This window comes from Giraffa tippelskirchi, chromosome 1, assembly GCF_054371585.1.
Source record: "Giraffa tippelskirchi isolate mGirTip1 chromosome 1, T2T-mGirTip1v1.2.pri, whole genome shotgun sequence".
NCBI lineage: Eukaryota > Metazoa > Chordata > Mammalia > Artiodactyla > Giraffidae > Giraffa > Giraffa tippelskirchi.
In genome coordinates this window covers 73,736,700-73,752,153 of record NC_137275.1, presented here as the reverse complement: position 1 = coordinate 73,752,153, position 15,454 = coordinate 73,736,700, and the positions used below count along the sequence as shown (strand labels likewise).

The 15,454-nt window shown below is 41.3% G+C and overlaps 1 long non-coding RNA gene across 1 annotated transcript in view; it reads left to right on the top strand.

The window, feature by feature from the left end:
- LOC145546578 (uncharacterized) overlaps positions 1-5,860 on the top strand; it is a 77,998-nt gene extending 72,138 nt beyond the window's left edge. Inside the window, exon 2 of the long non-coding RNA XR_014083044.1 lies at positions 4,416-5,860. This is a non-coding gene — a long non-coding RNA (uncharacterized LOC145546578). The remainder of the gene's footprint in view (positions 1-4,415) is intronic.
- The last annotated feature ends 9,594 nt before the right edge of the window (positions 5,861-15,454 follow it).

Below are 15,454 nucleotides of genomic sequence, written 5' to 3'. Positions count from 1 at the left end.
ATGAGGGATTGAAAATGCTGAATCTTGTCACATGGCACATAGTAAATAAACCTTGAAAGCATTATGTTGCGGAATACAAGCGTGTTTAGTCGCTTCAGTCGTGTGTGACTCTGTGCGACTCCATGGACATTAACCTGCCAGGCTCCTCCATCCATGGGATTCTCCAGGCAAGAACACTGGAGTGGGTTGCCGTGCCCTCCTGCAGGGCATCTTCCCAGCCCAGGGATCGAACCCGTGTCTCTTTTGTCTCCTGCATTGGCAGGCACGTTCTTTACCACTAGTGCCACCTGGGAAGCCCCAGTGGAATACAAGAATCACCAAGTAAAAGACATTATATTGTAACTGAGCAGGAGCTTATGGGGTCTTCCCCCGTATTCTCTCCTTTAGCTCCTCTCTGAAGTACCTAGATAACAGTATCTGATGCACATTTCCTGAGTTGTTTTCCAGATGTGAAAACCCCTCACCAAGTGGGAGATGTTAACTACTTGATGACCTTGAGCACACAGCCCCCAGGCCTCCTGGAGCCTTAGGACTGATAATGTTAACCCCTAAATGTCATCACTGAGATCAACACCTAACGTTGTTCTCATCCTGTCCTACTGATGAAAACTTTGCTTTCAAGATGCCTTGGCCCAGGGCCAAGGGAGCAAACTATGCAGAAAAGATTGAAGATAGTAGGTCTCAGACTGCGATCCTTGGCTGCCATCTGCAAACCTGGAATTTGGGAGGATTCCCACCACTCTAACTGATAAGAGTGCTTAAATTGTGTGTACAAACATAGTTTATGCTGAACACTTGCCTTCCTTCCAGGAGTCTGGAATTTTGGTCTGTTCGAGGCACAGGGGCTACTTTATGAGCAGCCCCCAATAAAAACTCCGGGCACAAAGTCACTAACAAGCTTCCTGACAGGTGATCTTTCACATGTGTTGTCACAACTAAGGACTGGAGGAGTTGGGCACTTCCTGCGTGACTCCCCTGGAAGAGGTCCTTGCAGCTGGTGCCTGATTTCCCAGGGACCTCACCCCGTGTGCTTTCCCCTTGGCTGACTTCTCTTTGCATCCTTTCATCACAGTAAATCACAGCCATGAGAACAAGCATATGCCCTCTGGTGTCCCTGTAGCCACCCAAGGCTGCCACTACCAGTGCCAGCAGACCCTCCTGGAGACTCATCTCACAGTTTCACTCATGGGAGCTGGAGCCTCAACAGAACACATACTAGTTGGTAAGGATTTGGGGCAGCACCCATTCTATAGAGATCTGGGACCACATCAAACTGAGAAAGTAAAATAAACTGTTGTCCTTGGACTTCCCTAGTGGTCCAGTGGCTTAGACCCTGTGTTCCCAATGCAGGAGGCCTGGGTTCGATCCCTGGTCAGGGAACTAGATCCCACGTGCCTCAATTTAAAAAAAGATCCATATGCCACAACTAAGACTGGGTGCAGCCCAATAAATAAATGATATTTTTTAAAATAAATAAACAGTTGTCTTTGACTCATAACAAGTTTTGGGCACAAATGCCAATCCTCTTTGAAGAGGTTCACTCTCAGCCAAGGTTTTATAGGATTCCCATGTGTGTTAATTGCTCAGCAGTGTCTGACTCTTTGTGATCCCATGGGCTTTAACAAACCAGGCTCCTCTGTCCATGGAATTCTCCAGGCAAGAATACTGGATCGGGTAGCCATTCCCTTCTCCAGGGGTTCTTCCCAACCCAGGGATTCAACCCACGTCTCCTGCATTGCAGGCAGATTCTTTACCAACTGAGCCACCAGGCCAAATATTTAAAACATAAGAAAACGCTGCACCATTTCAGCAGAAACTATAAATATTCTCCATGAAATCAGATAATACAATACACAGACTGTAAAATAATATACTGAGTATAAAATATAATATAGACTGTCAACTGAAAAAATGCACAACCTGAAAGTTGAGAATTATGTTTTATTCAGGGCATTATTGAGGACTACAGCCCAGGAACCAGCCTCTCAGGCAGCTCTGAGGAGCTGCTCCTAAGAGGTAAGGGAGGAGCCAGGACGTATAGGACTTTTTGCTGGAAAACAATGACAAACAAGAACTACCAGCACCATGTGATGGGACAACAAAAGATGATTGCTAATCATAAAAACAAGCCTCTCGAGTTAATAATTCAGTGCTTTTCTATGTATAGGACTATGGAAGAGTCTGGCCTTACTGAAGTTATTCCGTTGATACGCACCTGAACTATCTAAGGTCAACCACTTGTTTTTCTTCAACCTGAATTCCTCTCAGGGTGCACCACGAGAGGGAAGGCCGCAGAGGCTGTCAGTTTGATGGCCACAACATCCTTGGTTTACTGCGATGTCAGGCTACATTCTTTGTCCCCAAGACCATGAAATAGCAAAATCAGAAAAGACTAGTAACATAAGGGAAGAAATCGAACAGATGGCAAAGGAATAAAAAATTGTTAAGATAGATAGTTTTTAAATAATTGCAGAAATAAAATATGGTTCTTGAAATTCAAGAAACTCAATGAACAGATTAAGTAGAATATAAACATAATTGAAAGAGAATTAGTGAAGATTGGAAGCAAGTAACAATAATGTAGTCTAGAGAAATAGGAAGTTAAATGTGAAAGAGCAGTTGAGAGATGTGGAGGCCGGGATGAGAAAGTCCAAAATACACAGGATAAGAGTTCAGTAAATGGAACTCCCTGATGGTCCAGTAGTTAAGACTGCACCTTGAAATGCAGGGGACTGAGGTTTGGCCCCTGTCGGGGAACTGAGATCCCACATGCTGTGGAGCAACTAAGCCCGTGCATTCCAGAACTCCTGTGTTACTAGACAGCCTACATGCCACAACTAATGAAGCCTGTGTGTTCTGGAGCCCGTGCACTGCAGCTACTGAGCTCAAGCAGCACAGCTAGAGAGTCTACGCACTACAGTGAAAGATCCCGTGTGATCACACAACGAAGATCCCACATGCCACAGCTTAAACCTGACGCAGTCAAATAAACAAATAAGAGTTCTGTAAGGAGTAGATCAAGGATGGGGGAGCAACTGCAAAGTGATAATGACTGAGAATTTCCTGACTAGAAGACAGACACTGAACCTTCTTATTTAGGAACCATAAAGAATACCAAACAGGACAGAAAGTGAGAAATGCCCACTGCAAAAGTAAAATATCTGTCCCCTTCCTGACCTCCAGATCCTGTCTCCATAGGCAATTGCTATGAAGTGTCCGAGTATCTTTCCAGTTTTCTCTGCCATAAAAAAATACTTATTTACTCAAGTGTGAGCTTTCTCAACATACCTTTCTGTATCTTGCTTTGTCTTTTCTTTTTTCTCTAAAATCTGTCTTGGAATTTATTTCCTAACCACTTTTGTAGAACTCATTCTTTTTGGTAGCTACTATTGCCTCTGGGTGGACATTTAGACGGTTTCAACTTTCATGTACGCTATAACTTCCTTGGAATGTGTCTTTGCACTTATGTGTGACAATATTTCTAACAAATCTTCCAAAGTGGAATAGCTGTGTCCCGGGACATGTGCATTTTTAATCTCAGTAAATGTTGCCAAAGAGCCTTCCAGAGACTGCATCAGTGACACTCCCATAAAAAGATGGGAATATGCCTTTAAAAACCCTAATGTTTCCTACTAACCTTTTAATCTTGGCCAATTTGAAGGGTGGGGAAAAGAAATCTCATTGCTGTTTCAATTTATTAATAGTTTCATGACTACCCTCATTACTAGTCAGGTTAAGTACCTTTTCATATGATACTTTGAAGTATCTAGTATTCTTTTTTGAAATGTTTGTCATTTAACTTTTGAAATGTTGGCCATTTTAAAAATAGATCTATAAGAGCTCTTTTTATACTACAGAATAGCTTTTGCTCATTGCAAGTACTGACAGTACTTTTCACAATTGCATTACCTTCTGACTCTGACTCTGTAAGCTATACCACATGTACGTTTCAACTTCTATGTTGTTGTTGTCCAGTTGCTCAGTCATGTCCTACTCATTGTGACCCCATGGACTATAGCACGCCAGGCTTCCCTGTCCCTCACCATCTCCTGGAGCTTGCTCAACTCATGTCCATTGAGTCGGTGATGCCATTCCCTTCTCCTCCTGCCTTCAATCTTCTTTATAGTCAGGTTTATCTTTTCCTTTCTTTTTCTACATTTGCTATTTCCTGTGAAACATCCTCACTCCAAGATAATTTTTCACATTACCTTCATTTTCTAATTCTTTTACTGCTTCATTTTTGACATTTCTGGAATTTATTGTGGTATAAGGAACAAAGTCGCAGTTGAGCTTTATTTTTTCTCTAAATACTAGCCAATTGTGCTAACATCATGAACTATACACTCTCTCTTTTGTGAGATGCAACTAAACAACAAGAAACCTTTATCCCTGACCAACCACCATCTATCTTCTAGGTCCCTGGAATGTCCTGACCTCCAGAGCTCTTAGAAGAACAAATTAAATGTTCTTCATGAAAACACTGTGTAAGTATCAGAACCCACAGCCTCTGCATGGAGAACTGTAATCACTACATGTGAAAGACCAGAAGAAAGGATGTCTCAAGAAGCATCAGACCCTCCCACCAACACCCCAACACTGAGCCACAGGCTACTGTCTTTTGTCATTTTGACTTTGAGTGTAAAGTCAAAGTGTACCCAGTGAGAGAGGCAATGTGAGGTAGCTTTAAGTGGACCCAGGTCTGCCGCTCATAGCTGAAACTTCAGGCAAGTCCTCCATCCTCCTTGAAAAGCAAGTTCCCCCTTGATAGTGACCACATGCCCAGGGAATACTACCTTTCTTTCAAGGAGTCCTCAGCAATCTACAAAGCACTTTCACAGATTTGATGTTTTACACCTAAACCAAGTCGAGTGCACCCAAAGGATAGTGGATACTCTGGGCTGTAAAAGCTTTGAAAAGTTGCCTGGTCTCCAAATGTCCTAGTGGTGGAGTTCCTACCTCCAGCCTCCTTTCTTTAAGTTGCCTCACCTACAGAATACAGCATCCTCAGCACAACAGTTTTTCAGAGACAGGCATTTGTTGGGACAGGAGGAGGAGGTGATGGGTAAGGAAGAAGAAATAATGACAAAGAAGCCCTTGGGTGTTGGTTCTGAGACATTCAACTCCAATTTACAAACCAGCAACACCACTATTGACTGAACGAGGCTCTAGTTGCCGGAGCAACCGGATTGGGGCATGAGGAAAACCTGCCACCTTGTGGCCATTTCCTGTAACAACAACTTTAAAACCCGTTGGAGTCCAGTCCCCGCAGCCGGACCAGGCTTGGATCCCAAGGCTGAAGTAGGGTGGGATTTAGGGAGGAGTAGAGGTGGTTCTAGCATTTAAGCCCTCTTTTGCGCCTATATTTCTTGCTCCCCTCTGGGTGGGAACACATTTTCCTATGCAGATGGGCCAGCCAGGAGCCAACCCAATTTTAGTGGACCCATGTCACGGTGGTACCCGTGGACACAAGAACTTGGAAAACCCAGCTGCTTTACAGGTCTGCAGGTGATGCCCATCCTTTACTCCAACTTCTTGTGTCAAAGGCCTACCCTAGGAAGGAAGACACTAAAAAATCAAGATATCAGAGAATTGGGCAATTCTATGCCTGGATAGGCAGAGCAAATCTTAATCCCAAAAAAGGCAGGCACTGCAACCTTAACTACGGCACTCACTGTTCAAGCACACAAGTCAAGGAAGCGGGGAACAGATCCAGGGAGAGACAAAACTATGGGAAAAACTTGTCCGGAGAAACAATGCAATCTTACTGGGCTACAAGGAAGAATAAACTAATATCCACCTCAGCAACAGGGACTGACCCATATATGAAACTACAAAATAAAATAAATGAGACAAAGACAGATATCCTGTGTTACTCCTTAGTGGTTGAATGGAAAACTCAGCTAAATGAACTAGACTACAAAAGAGAAATTGATTTATTTACGTTAACTTATAGCTCAACAAAGAGAAAATGTGGGGGAAAACATAGAAATTTGAAGGTGTGAATAATCTACACACACTAATGCACATAAAAAAGACAACATCAACTAAATGTAATTGAGAGTAAAAAGAAGGCTAGTCATAATGCTTTCATAATTGCATAAGAGCGAAAGCTCCAAAAACATGGCATGTATAGAAGTATCGATGAATTGCCTGTCTGCACACATACTACAAACAACACACTGTACATCAATGATATTTCTACAACTTTTAAAATGGAACAGAGAAGAAACAAGAAAAAAAAAAAAAAGAACTGCACTCTCTTCTCCTCTCTAAAGGCCTTTAGCCTGGTTGGTGTCATGCCCCAGTGGCCTCAGCAGGCTGGGATCCTAAGGCTAAAATATAGTGGGATTCAGGGAGGAAGGGAGGATGTGCCAGCATTTGAGTCCCTTTCAGACCTGTATTCCTTGCTCCTCTCTGCACGGGGACACAAATTTCCCAATGCAGACAGACCAGCCAGGACCCAACCCAATCTTAGTGCACCCAAATAATGATGGAGGCCCTGGGCAGAAGGAGTTTGGAAAACCCAGCTGCTCTCCTCCTCTCCAGGTGATAGAGATCCTTAACGCAGCTTCCTTGTTTCAAGGGCCTCCCCTAGGTAGGACAACATCCTCCAGGGGGTCTTGATGCAGGCCTTCAGACTTGCTCCCACGGTGAGGGCTGAGAGGGAAGCCCTAGGAAAACAGAAGCCCTCACGTGTTTTTCTGGCCCAGGACACTCCCAATGACAACCCTGGAAGCCCAGATAAACTTCAGTTCAGTCGCTCAGTCGTGTCCAACTCTTTGCGACCCCATGGACTGCAGCGTGCCAGGCCTCCCTGTCCATCACCAACTCCCAGAGTTTACCCAAACTCGTGTCCACTGAGTCGGTGATGCCATCCAACCATCTCATCCTCTGTCACTACACTAGGGCTCGGCTTTCCCCAGCAACCAGAGTTGGGCATGAAAAAGTGCTGCCACCTTGTGGATATTTTTCTAACTGCTAGTGTCAATCTCCTGCTGCTGGGGTCTGAATAGTCACAAGCCTGCTTGGAAAAGTCACTGGCTCTCAAGAGATATTCAAGGGGGGGCAATCATGGGAAAAATTATGCAAATCAGGACAGCCTTCCTGAAGTCAATCACAACAGATAAATATAATTCACAGTATTTAAAAGTAACAGAAGTTTAAGGAAACAGAAGTTTAAGAAAGACTTGAATAAAATTATCTCCGATAAAGGCTAAGGAGACATGATTGAATATTGCAGCAGGATATCATTTCCTTCCAGTCAGAGTAATCATCATTTTAATGTTTACAAACAACAAATGCTCGAAAAATTCTTGGGGAACAGTACTCCTACACTCTCATAAAATCCAGTGTATAGAGCCGAAACAGGAACACTATGGGTGTTCCTTAGGAGACTAGAAATACAGCTGTCAGTTGATCAGGTATTTCTAAGCTTGGAATATATCTGGAGAAGCCTTAATTCCAAAAGATGCAGGTATGCCAGCATTCATCAAAGCACTCACTATCTGCATTAGCCAAGACATCGAAGTGAGCAAAATGTCCTTGGGAAGATGAAAGGAATAGGAGGAAGCGGTACAGGGAGAAATGAAACTTGTTCAGCCCTAAAGAGAAATGAAATATTGTCCTTCTCAGCAACATCAATTTTCCCAGAGATGATCATACTAAATAAAATAAATTAGAGAAAGACAAGCATCAGGTGATATAATTTAGAGGTACAATCGAAACACTCATAGCAATGAGCTACTTTAGAAAAGAAAGAGACTCAAACTTAAAACAGAAACTTATGCTTACCAAAGGGAAATAGTATGAGGAAAAAAATTTGCAGGTGGGAGGAAACTTATACTGACTAAAATATACATAAAATGAATCATCAACAAAATCCCAATCTATAGCAATGAATTCTTCTCAACATGCTTTAATAACCTGTGTGGGTCAGAAGCTCTGAAAAATTCCATGTGTAGATGTATCAATGAATCCCTTTACTGTAGACCTAAAACAAACAAAGCATAAATCAAGGATACTGCTATAAAAAATTAAAAGTAACAGAAAAGACAACTGCACTCTCTACTCCTCCCTAACCTTGCTTTCTCTCACTGGTGTCACATCCCTGCAGCCTGAGCAGGTTTGGATCCCAAGGCTGCAATGTCCTGGGCTTCAGGGAGGAGAGAAGGACGTCCAGCACATGAGACCCCTTTCAGGCCTGTAATGCTTTTTCCCTTCTGTGTGGGAACACAATTTCAGATGCAACTGGGGCTTCCAAGAGACAAACCAAGCTCATGCATCCAAAGCCTGGTGGAGCCCCTGGGCTCTAAGAGCTTTGAAAAGCTAGCTGTTCTCCAGGTCTCCCAGAGATGTAGATCCCTACCACAGATTCCTTCTTTTAAAAGCCTCTTCGATTTAGGACAGTGGGCTTCCCAGGTGGCTCAGTGGGAAAGAATCCACCTGCCAAACAAGATGCAGTTTCTATCCTTGGGTTGGGAAGATCCCCTGGAGAAGGGAATGGCTACCCACTCTAGTTTTTGCCTGGGAAATCTCATGCGTAGAGGACCCTGGTGGGCTACAGTCCATGCAGTTGCAATGAGCCTGACACAACCTAGCAGCTAAACCACTACCACCATTTAAGACAGCAATCTCAAGCCAGCAATTATCCAGGTGTCCAGATTTGTCCCAGAGGTAAAGGGTAAGGGGGAAGAAATAAAAAAACAAAGCTCTTGAGCCTTTTTCTGGCAAAAGGCTTTCCAAATGAAAACCCAGGAAGCACAGTTTCACTAAGTCTCTGGTTGTCCCATTAACCAAAGTTGGGCATGAAAAAGTGCTGCCTCCTTGTCGATGTTTCCCGTAACAGCAAGTCTAAAACCATTGCTTCTGAGCCCTGAATAGTCAGAAGTCATACATGACTGTAAATGACATTGTCCCTCATGAAATATTCTGGGTGAGGTATGGAAAAAAAATTCATCAGGACAACATTCCAGAGGTTAATTTCAAAGGGTAAGTTTAAGTAAGAGGGTTGAGATTTTAAAAACCACCTCAAAAGATGCTAAACACCACTAATTATTAGAGATAGGCAAAGCAAAAGTACAAGCAGGTTTCACCTCTCATCAGTTAGAATAACCATGACTAAAAAGCATACAAACCGTAAATGCTTGAGAAGCAAAGATAAAAGAGAACCCTCCTTTTCTGTTGCTGTGAAAGTAAATTGGTAACGACCACCTTGGTTTACTATGGTGAGCCGTATGGAGATTTGTAAAGAAACCAAGACTAGATCTACCAACTTATCTGGCAGTCCCACCTTTGGGCATACAGCTGGTGAAAGCCAGAATTTGAAAACACACACACACACTCAACGTTCAGTGAAGTTCTATTTACAATATCTGAACCATGGAGACAGCAAAAATATCCATTAACAGATGAAGGGATGAAGAAGTTGTATATACAGACAGTGGAATATTACTCAGCCATAAAAATATGAAATAATGCCTTTTGCAGGAACATGGATGGAACTAGAGATGATTATACTTAGTGGAGAAAGATAAAGACACATATATGATATCGCTTACAGGTGGAATCTAAACATTGATACCCCTGAACTCATGTATAAGGGATAAACAGACTCAAACACTAAGAAACTAACCGATGGTTATTGAGGGGAAAAGCAAGGGGGGAAAAAGAGGTGGGTATTTATAGATGTGTATTTATAGATGTACACTAGCACATATAAAATACATAATCAACAAAGACCTACTATTTAGCACAGGAAACTCTACTCAGCACTCTGTAATAACCTATATGAGAACAAAATCTGAAATAGAATATGTATATGTTCCTGAAACAGCTTGCTGTATACCTACAACAAAATTAACTGTAAATCATATTTACTACAATAGGCGAGATGTATGGAGAGAGTAACATAGAAATTTATAATACCATCTGTAAAATAGGTAGGCAAGGGGAATTTGCTGTATGACTCAGGGAACTCAAACAGGGCGCTATGACAAGCTGAAAGGTAGGATGGGGAGAGAGATGGGAGGGAGGCCCAGGAGGGAGGGTCATGAGTGTACCTATGGGTGATTCTTGTTGATGTGTGACAGGAAACCACAAAATTCTGTAAAGCAATTATCTTTCAATTAAAATTTAAAAAAAATTATTACAATAAAAACTAAAAATTAAACTGAAAAGAAACAAAATGTTATGAGACACATGTTGTCCTCTAATTTAAACCCAAGAATGCGATTTCCACTATAGCTGTGTTTTTCCAGTAACCACAGGTAGGGATGAAGAAATCCTGCTGCCCTGTAAATCCTGCTGTTTATGAAGCAGCAGATTTAAAGTCAGTTCTTTCGGGCACTTCATATTCACAAGGCCCACAAGGCTGTAAATGACACCTACCCTCAGGTAATATCCTGAGGTTGGTAATTTGAAAAAAAGTTCAAAAGATTTTCAAAAAGCCAACTTCAAGAGGTAAATTTTATTTATAGTGCATAAAATAAAAAAAACACCCAAAAAGATGCTCAATATCACTAATTATTAGAGACATGCAAATCAAAACTAAAACAAGATATCACCTCACACTGGATAGAATAGTACAGTTAAAATGTCTGTAAACAGTAAATGCTGGAGAAGGTGAAGAAAAAAGGGAATCTTGCTATGCTCTTGGTGGGAATATAAACTGGTATCAGCCACTATGGTAAGCCGTGGTGAACAATATGCTGCTGCTGCTGCTAAGTCGCTTCAGTCATGTCCACCTCTGTGCGACCCCATAGACGGCAGCCCACCAGGCTCCCCCGTCCCTGGGATTCTCCAGGCAAGAACACTGGAGTGGGTTGCCATTTCCTTCTCCAATACATGAAAGTGAAAAGTGAAAGTAAAGGCGCTCAGTTGTGTCTGACTCTTCGCGACCCCATGGACTGCAGCCTACCAGGCTCCTCTGTCCATGTGATTTTCCAGGCAAGAGTACTGGAGTGGGGTGCCATTGCCTTCTCTGGATGAATAATATGGAAATCTTTAAAAAAAAAAAAAAAACTAACTAAAACTAGAGCCACCATATGATCTGGCAGTCCCACTTCTGGGCCTGTATCCAGTGAAATCTAGAATTGGAAAAGACATGTGCAGTTCTATTTACAATAGCCAAAACATGGAAACAACAAAATGTCCATTGACAGATGAATGGTTAAAGAAGCTGTACGTATAAAAAATGGAATATTACTCAGCCATAAAAATATGAAAGAATGCCTTTTGCAGCACCATGGATGGAACTATAAGTTAGTCATGCTTAACGAAGATAAAGACCCATATCATATGATACCACTTATAGTTAGAATCTATAAATTGATACCCCTGAACTAATGTACAAAGAGAAACATACAAATTTAGAAGACAAACCACTGGTTACCAAAGGGGAAAGGTGAAGGGGAATGATAAAACAAGAGGTGGGGATTAACACATGCACACTAACACATTTAAAATAGATAATCAACAAGGGCCTTCTATATAGCACGTGGAACTCTACCCAACACTCTGTGATAATCTATATGGAAACAGAATCTGAAAAAGAACACACACATATATATAAGCACAACTGTACAAGCTCCTGTACACCTACAACAAGCATTGTAAATCAACTTCACACCAATAAATACTAAAAATTAACTCAAATAAAAAAAAAAAACAAGCAGTAATGAGACACAAGCTTTTGCTTATTTGTTCTGGCACATCCCACTCTATAACCCAGGACATGACTTCCACTCTGGCTCTTTTGGCCCAAGCATCCAGAGGTGGGCAGGAAGAAATCCTGCTGCCTTCTCCCAGTTTCTGTAACAGCAAGTTTAACGCTGGTGCTTTGGGGCATTTACTAGGCATTTACAAGGACTTCAGAGCTGTAAATAATACCCGCCACCCAGAAATATCCTGCAATAGGTAATAGCAAGAGAAATCCAAACAGGGGAGACTTTCAATAAGCCAATTACAAGAGACAAATTTTACTCACTCTGTTAAAACACACACACACACACAAAATGTTGATCAGTATCACTAATTATTAGAGACATTCAAATCAAGACTACAATAAAGTATCACCTTGCCACAGTCAGAATGGTCATCATTAAAAAACCTATAAACAATTAATGTTGGAGAGGGCATGGAGAAAAGAGAACCTTCCTTTCTTGTTGTTGGGAATGTAAACTGATAACAGCCACTATGGAGAACAGTATGGAAGTTCTTTAAGAAGCTAAAATTTAGAGCTATTGAATGATTTAACAGTCCCACTCCTGGTCGTGTGTCTGGAGAAAATCATATTAAAAAAAAAAAAAACCCAACTTTCACTACAGTTCTATTTACAATAGCCAAGACATGGAAGCAATCACAATGTTCATCAAGAGATGAACAGATAAAGAAATGGTATATATAGAGAATGAAATTTCACTCAGCTATAAAAAAGAATGAAATAATGCCATTTGCAGCAACATGGGTGAACCTAGAGATGATCAGGCTTAGAGAAGGCAGTCAGATAAAGAATGACCAATAGCATATAGTATCACTTATAGGTGGAATCTAAAGATTGATACCCCTGAACTAATGTACAGAGTGAAACCTTCTCACATACTTAGAAAACAAACTTACCACAGCAGAAAGGTGGGTGGAAGGGATGAATTAAGAAGTTGGGATTAACAGGTACACACTAGTACTTAAAAAATAGTCCACAAGGACCTATGATACAGCATAGGGAACTCTACCCAACACTCTGTAATAGCCTATATGAGGACAGAATCTAAGAAGGGCTTCCCTGGTGGCTCAGATGGTAAAGAATCTGCCTGCAATGTGGGAGACCTGGGTTCAATCCCTGGGTCAGGAAGATCCCCTGGAGAAGTGAATGACAACCCATTGTAGTATTCTTGCTTTGGGAATTACATGAACAAAGGAGCCTGGCAGGTTACAGGGGACTTGTCTCTAATGCATGCATGTCTCTAATAATTAGCAATGTTTTGCATCTTTTCAAGTACCCTTTTTTAAGCCATGTCAGTAAAATTTACTTCTTGAAATTGGCATTTTGAAAGTCTGCCCTGTTTTGAATTCTTCAATAATCTACCCCAGAGCATTTCTTGAGGGCAAATGTCATTTACAGCCTTGCAGGCTTGTGACTATTATGTGCTTATAAGAAACATGCAAGGGGCTTCCCCAATGGCTCAGATGGTAAAGAGTCTGCCTGTAACACAGAAAATCCAGTTTCAATCCTTGGGTTGGGAAGATCCCCTGGAGAAGGGAATGGCTACTCGATCCAGTATTCTTGCCTGGAGAATTCCATGGACAGAGGAGCCCGGAGGGCTACAGTCCATGGGGTTGCAAAGAGTCGGATGTGACTGAGCAACTAATGTACATACAGAGACCAGCGAATCAAAACTACATGAGGTATCGGCTTGCACCTGTCAGAATGGTCGTTATTAAAAAGTCTACCAACAATAAATGCTGGAGAGAATGAGGAGAAAAGGGAGGCCTGCTATGCCATTGGTGGGATGTAAACTGTTAACGGCTACTATAGAAAACAGTATGGAAGTGTCCATCAACAGATCAATGTATAAAGAAGATGTGATGTGTAGACTATTACTCAGTCATTGCAAATTCTGCCACTTGCAACAAGATGACTGGGCCTAGAGTGTATTATACCTGCTGAAATAAGCTAGTGAAAGCTCTATGTTCTTAATTATATGTGGAATCTAAAAAATGCAAGAAAGGAATATATATATTAATAACAAAATACTAGTAGAGTTACAGAGAGCAGAGTAGTGGTTACTGGTTGGAACTGTGAAGCAGGGAGGGAAAGACAGTCATTTCTCTTAATCGAATACTCCTTCGTAGAAAATAAATAGGGATATATTGTACAAAACAGGGAAATACAGCCATTATTTTGTAATAACTTTAAGTAGAGCATAATCTATATATGTTGTACTGCTGAGATTAATGTAAAATTGTAAATCAATTATACTTCAATTGTAAAAATCCATAGTGTGACTGAATGGATTAAAAAATTATATACTGTATACAAGAGACTTTGTGAATCTTAAGGCCATATAGAGGATCAAGTTGAGAAATTGGAAAAAAAAAGATATTCCATGCAAATGATATTTATCTGACTTGTCTACTATCAGGCAAAAAAGATTTTAAGTCAAACCTCTCAAAGAAACAAAGGCTGTATAATAATAAAGGGATTAATTTATCAAGAAATTATGACAATTATAAATATGTATGTATTCAGCATTGGAGCCGCTAAACATATTATATAAAGAAAATGTTAACACCCGTGAAGGAGAAATGTGCAGAAATAAAATGATGGTAAGAAATATCGACACACAGCTGTCACCACTGTATAGATCATCCAGACAGAATATCAAAAAGGAAACACTGAATTTGAATGCACACTTGATAGCAAGAGAACCAGGTAGGCATATATGTACATTCCAAACAACAACAGGAAAATTTCCATTCTTTTGAAGTATACATATTAATAGAACATTTCCTAGGGTAGATCAAATGCCTAGCCACAAAACAAGTCTTCAGAAACCCAAGAAGATTGAAATCATATCAAATATCTTTTCCAACCACAATGGTATGAAAATGAAATTCAGTATTAAGAGGAATAATGGAAAATTCAAGAACACTTAGAAATTGAATAACAAGCTCCTGAACAACCAATGCATACAAAAATAAATCTACAGGGAAATTTAAAAAGTCTTGAAGGAAACAAAACTGGAAACCTGAAGTACCTAAACTTATGGAATACTACAAAAACAATTCAATTTGAAGAGTTATGTTTACAGTGATAAATGCCTAAATTTTTTAAAAAGTTCTTGAGAGGGGATCAAGATGATAGAGCTCACCTCCTCCCATGGACACACGCAAATTACATCTTACACAGAAATTATCTATGAGAATGACCTGAAGATTAGCAGAGAAAATTTTCCACAACTAAACGTATGAAGGAGAAACCACAAGGTGAGTAGGAGGACTGGAAACAGTCTAGTTAGAACCTACAGCTCCAGAACAGTGACTCACAGCTGGAAGATATCACAACTGCATAGGTCCCCCACAGGTAGGGCAAGGTCTGAGCCCTCGGTCAGGCTGCTCAGCCAGGTTGCCTGTGCTGGAAAGAAAAGAACACAGCAGGTCTGGCTTTGAAAACCCACAGGGCTTACTTTTAGGAGAGCTGGAGGCTGCAAGAAACAGACCCTGCCCTCCTAGGAAACACACAAAATCTCTCATGTTCTCAGTCCCTGTGCAGAGTCAGTAGTTTGAAAGACACCTGGGTCAGACCTACTTGTGCATCTCAGAGAGCTTCTTAGAAAAGCAAGAGGCAGCTGGGACTCCAGCTAGGGACGGACACTGGCAGACAACATTTAGAGTCTTCCCTTTAGCTGATGAGTATCAAGGGCCTGCCCCATCGACCACCATGCCTACAGCACTCCTG